At 35.7% G+C, this 6,091-nt stretch overlaps 1 long non-coding RNA gene across 1 annotated transcript; it reads right to left on the reverse strand.

Moving 5' to 3' along the window:
* Positions 1-3,988: 3,988 nt before the first annotated feature.
* On the reverse strand, positions 3,989-5,024 carry LOC131002797 (uncharacterized). Its single transcript, XR_009094414.1, has 2 exons — positions 4,906-5,024; positions 3,989-4,506 (listed from the first exon to the last, which is right to left on the reverse strand). It is a non-coding gene; the product is annotated as an uncharacterized LOC131002797 (long non-coding RNA).
* Between the last annotated feature and the right edge of the window lie 1,067 nt (positions 5,025-6,091).

Consider the following 6,091-nt stretch of genomic DNA (forward strand, 5'->3'; position numbering starts at 1 on the left):
GTTATCTACTTATGTGATCTACAAAATTGAAAAGGAAACACCTCAATAATCTTGTGCAAAAGAAAATACCATCACAAAAGCAAGGATCCAATGAAATGGTTAACAGAAACATATCACTTAATATTGCAAATAGTACAAAAGATCGGGATTAAATTGGTAATCTAGCATCAATATGCTACAAAATGCCTCAGAAACGATCAACTCATGCTATGAAAGACGAAAAATCCATCACTTAAAATTACACTCCCTCTTTCATAAGAACTTTCATTTCTTACAGCATGAAAATTTGTTTACTATTGCCAAATTCAATTAAATAGAAAAGAATCCATCGCAATTAAGCACAATACTGTCAAAACCAAATCCGTAGAGATATATACTCGAACATAACATGAAGGATCCAAATTATTCCAGCATCCAAATTCTATTCAACTCTTCTAAAGACAGATTGAATCACACAAAATAGACGAACGAACTTGAAACTAAATCAATCTACAACAAACGATTAACAAAAGGAGAACTAATGAAATAGCATAATCAGATTCAAACCAGATCAAAAATAGCTTGAAAAATAAGCAGAAATGAATCAACAGATCAAGTCAAATTCGCATTTTAATTCAAACAATCCGAACAATGAATCGATAAAACAGGATTCAAGCTACTGAAACACCTGCAGATTCTTTCTCTATTTTTTGTATCGAATAATAATAATAATACACTACAAGGAAACTAGGTGTGTTTCTTCGTCACATTTACCTCGAAAACACCAGAGGTTGACATTTTGATTTCCAACTGTAAACCTGCCGGAGGGTAATGGAAGCAATTTCTGCTCTAGTAAATTGAGAAACAGAGAGAGGCACTTAATGAAGTTTGTAAAGAAAAACAAAATTCTCGCTTCAATCAGATATCGAAGAATGCAGTGGTGTGTGTGTGGCTGACTCTCGCTTCAAAATTCTCAAACAAAAACCTTAGCAAATGTAGAGATAAATTGAAGAACTTAACAAAAACCTTAGAAAATTGAAGTGCAGAGACAAAGTGAAGAAATTATAGGTATCGGAATTACATTAGCAAATTAAAAAATGAAGAATTTATAGGTATCGGACCACTTAACCTAATCAGTTGCTCCGTTTGGGGCTGTTGAAAGTGGTGAGGCGTCAGCAATCGACGGCGAGTCGAAGCGCAGCAATCGACGGCGAGGCGAGGCGCAGCAATCGACGGCGAGTCGAAGCGCAGCAAGACGGCGAGGCGATTGAGCGAGGCGAGGAGCAGCAACAGACGGCGCGGCGAAGCAGACGCGCGGCGAGGCCAGGCGCAGCAACAGACGGCGCGACGAGACCAGGCGCTGCAATCGACGGCGCGGCGAGGCCAGGCGCAGTAGTGGATCGACGGTCAGGAGGCGCGGCGAGGCTGGACGGCGGTGGGTGGAGTGTCCAGGATGGACGACGGGAATGGGTGAGCGGCCAATTTTTTTTGAGAGGAGCGCGAATAGAGGCTGGTTAGGGTTGTTCAATTTTTTTTAAGATACACGACGTCAAGTTTTGTGTCATCTAATTCATTAAACATGTCGTCTATTTGCAAATGATAGACAACAAACTTTTACACGTCGCCTAATATACAAAACAACGACATATTGTCTCGCTCGTTGTCTAAAGAAGGCGCTAATAGACAACATGCCTCAATCGCGTCGTCTATTAGCGCCTTATATAGACAACATGAAAACAGAATATGTTGTCTTTATGTACTTTAGACGACGCGTTTGAAGGTGCGTCGTCTGAATTGTCGAGTATAGACGACATGCAAGCCATAATACGTCGTCTATTAACTTATAGACAACGAATTTTGCAGCATGTTGTCTATGGCTCGTCATCTATACCCTTAATTCTTGTAGTGCTAGTTTAGTGTGCGTTTTGCCGTGGTTTCATGTGATATTACATGTTTTGCTATGTTTTGGCGCAGGAATGAGAAGAATTAGAGATGGAGCTGCTAATTGGAAGAAAGTGAAGAAAGACGAATTTGCGATGGGATTTGACGTGAAGATGGAAGAAAGTAGAGATTGAGCTTTTAATTTAATTGTTATATTTTTATAAAGCTCAAAACTCTTAGTTTTATTTTATTTTGGACTTAATTAGATAAAGGGCCGAAGCCCATGAATTCTTGGATTAGGCGGCATCTTAGAAGGGATTTAATTCCCTTAATCTTGTGATGCACGCATAGAGATATATATATTAGCTAGGTTTTATTTTTCGCTGGACACATACAATTCACAACATTCAGCCGCACTTTTAGACTTTTGATTTTTAGAGTTTGACTTTGATTACAATTAGGAGACATACACTTATTTTGCTTTTGAATGCAGACGATTTTCTTTCCAATTTCCATGCATGCAATTTAGTTTAGAACATTGTTTATTTCTAGTCATCGATATTGTGAAGAAGATTGCGGCTGGAGTGCTTTTACGGTGACATCGATTTCTTTTAATTTTCGAAGTGTGGTGATCAGTTTATTTCAATTTCATTTATCTTTTCATTCGTATTTTTCTTGCAATTTTATTTCGTTTATTTTGTGTTTGATTATTTTATGATTGCTTTTATTTATTTGATTGTTGTTAATTTAATTATGAGTAGCTAAGCTTTTAATTCGGCGAGAATAATGAAACTCTAATTTAATAATCTGTGAGACCTAATTGGTTTAAAATTGATTCCTATTGATTCCGATTAATTCTTAGGTTCCACGATAATTCTGATTTTATTTAAGCCTGATCAACTTAAGTTTAATTGGATTACAGTCAATTAGTTCCTGCCAATCCGTAATTGTTGGAATTGGACTAATTAGTGATACAACTACCGTGTTCGTAGGGGGAATTAATTGGTATATTAATTATTACTAGCGTCTCTAGGATAATTGATATAAATTGGGTTCCTTTATCTTAATGCTATTAGAATATTAAATCTAGGTCTGGCGTCTCCAGCTAGGTTATATTTTAATAAGAGAAATAAGCAGGTCTGGCGTCTCCAGCTGCTTATCGACACAGTAAGTAGGAATTGGGGTACGTCCGTTGCGTTTCACGGTATCCTATAACTGGTTGGTTGGTAGGGATTAATTAATTATTGCGTCGAGGATCAGAGTTGAATTAGAGTGGATTTATTTGAGCCGAATTACCTCTTTAATTGATTTAATTCAAAAGTATTTTATTTGATTTAATTTGCTTTTCTTAGTTAATTAATCTTTTCTCCAAGTTAAGGCGTGGTGGCATCACCAAAATTTAATAGATTTAGGGAATTGAATGATTTTATCTGCTCTCTGTGGGATCGACCCTGCTTATCACGATACTAATTTATTTTGGTAATTCCGCAGGAATTATTTGGTGGTATACGACGTCCACCAATATTATTAACTATGATTAGTTTTACACATTCATATATCATTTGAATCACGATCATGATGAAATTAATATGTAACGTAAAAATCAGGGTCGGTTATTGTAAAATCAAATCAAATTAGAAGTTCATGACATTATTGCAAAAAAAAAAAAACAAGGAGAAATAAATAGAACGATAAAATTGGTGGCTAGCTTTTATTGATCCTGACCCTCTATACAACTTTGTTCCAACTTAATATAAATAAAGACTACGTTGTTTTGGATTTTTTTTAAGGGCACAGACTTTGTTATTTTTATTATTATTGAATAAATAATTTTAAAAATTGTGTGATGCTTGGTGAATTCGAACATAAGACTTTTAACATCACACGCGTATTAACCATCCTTACACTGGATCAATACATGCACACACAAGACTTGTATATTTTATAAACAATATTAAGAGTATGAATTCATAAATTAATATATTTTTTTGAAGGGATGAATGTCACTGTATAATTTAAATGCACTAACTAATACTAAAAACACATTAATTCCATGTTTTTGTTTTGAAAACAGAATAATATATAACTAATTATGCAAAAATAGAATCCAAACTACATCCAAAGAAGATAATCAAAATCCAGAAACCCTAATTCATTAAGATATAGAGAGTCAAATGTTCATCACTGCCAACATATCTCAACAAACAACATAACAACACTGTATAAATCTTAGGAAATATCGTATCATATCAAAACAAACATTTTGACGATCAAAATCTTTGGGGCTTCTCACAAAATCCTTCACTACACTCATCATCACCTATCAACTCTTTTCAATTAGTGAAGGAAAGAAGCAAAAAATGAAGAATTTATCGACATTGTCTTTGATTTTGGCTATGGCGGTGGTGAGCGGCGGCATGCTACCCCCTGGTGTTCGGCATGGTGGACTGCATTGGGTTCTTGGCCATGGGCAGCACCGAAACGACGCCGCGTGCGTCATGTTGCGCGGGATTTCAGACTTTGGTGGAAGCCAACGCTGACTGCGTGTGCGATGCCTTGGCCGCCGCCTCCAATTTTGGGATCGGCGTCGACATGTCTAGGGCTCACGTTTTGCCTTTGGTTTGTGGAGTTTGAAATACCAGCCGCCTATCCAAATATACATAAAATCTCGCAGCAATCCAATATGATACCAAACGAAATACCAAAGCATAGCAGATTGCAGAAAATAAATAAACGCGAACACACGAAATTGGTAACCCAGTTCGGTTAAGCAACCTACGTCTGGGGGGCCTCGCCCAGGGAAAACGATCCACTATGAGAGATTAAATTACAGCAGGACTTACAACTACTCAACCTTTTATGCCTCTATAATTTCCTAAAACCTCAACACTAGAGAAACGTTGAAAGCTAGATAACAACTAACTTTCTAAGTGTGAACCCCGACGAACACACATACTCCCTTACAACCACAATACTTCAACTCACAAAGAAGATAAACGAAATTACTTTGCTATCAACAAAGGTAAAAGCAAAGTAAGAAAATACCAGAACATATAAACCAAGCTATGATGTTCTTTCTCTCCAAAAACGTGCTGCTCACCAACTGCTTGAATAAATGCACGAAAAAACCAACCCTAGCTGCTTGGAGGAGATTAGCTTATATATATAGAGGTGAAACCCTAAGATTCCTTCTTGAATAAGGACTCGTTTTTAAAGTCTTGCAAGCCAATCCAAAAGATGTACAAAGATTTCCTCCGAAAATTACCCAAAAATAGGAAATAAAATCTTCAAAATATGAGCTTATCCAAAGAAAATTCGTGAGCAAACTTGGTATCACTTTTGGTATCACGTTTGGTATTAACAAGCAAATCTATATAAATGACAACTATAATTTCTAAGAGAGTTGATGCACCTCCTTCCACCAACTGCTATGGTCTCTCTCTCTCTCCCACTGGAGTGTGTGATTTTTTAAATTAATTTTTTTGGCAAATCAGCAACAATAATTCCGACAATTTTTTCAATAATCTCACGAGAGTTCATTTTTCTTTTTCAACCGGAAAGTCAATTTTTCGATATTGGAAAATCATATCCATTTAGATTCATATAGAATTTTCGATGTTGACGACATTATTGAGAAAAATATTGGGAAGTTATTGTTTACCAATAGCTAAAAAAATGTGAAATTATTGAAAAATGTGTTGTGATAAAATGTGGTATTTTAACTTTAGTTTTTGTAAGATCGATGCAAGTTTTTTACGTGAGTTTTATTAATTTAATTATTTTTTCGTTTTTCATCGCAGTTGCTGACTCGCCCAATGGATCTCCAGGTATGTTTGAATTTTGATAGAAGATTTCTCTATACTGAAAGAGTACTGATAGTTGAGTTCTCTATATATTGTGCGATATGTGCCATTTACGTTTTATTTATTTATTTTAATTTTCTGTTACAATTTTCAAATTTCATGTGACGTATATGGGATACGTATATATATACTCCCTCCGTCCCGCGAGTCTTGACACGTTTGGGTTCGGCACGGGAATTAAGGAGTTGTAGATTAGTGTTTTAAATGTGTAATTAATAAAGTATAAAATTGATAAAGTATGAGAGAGAATGTAATAAAAGTGATAAAGTATGAGAGAAAATATAATAAAGGTGATAAAGTAGGAGATAGAATGTAATAATTATTACCAAAAAAGGAAACGTGTCAAGATTCGTGGGACGGCCCAAAAA

Source organism: Salvia miltiorrhiza, unplaced genomic scaffold, assembly GCF_028751815.1.
Source record: "Salvia miltiorrhiza cultivar Shanhuang (shh) unplaced genomic scaffold, IMPLAD_Smil_shh fragScaff_scaffold_19_2:::fragment_2:::debris, whole genome shotgun sequence".
Taxonomy (NCBI): domain Eukaryota; kingdom Viridiplantae; phylum Streptophyta; class Magnoliopsida; order Lamiales; family Lamiaceae; genus Salvia; species Salvia miltiorrhiza.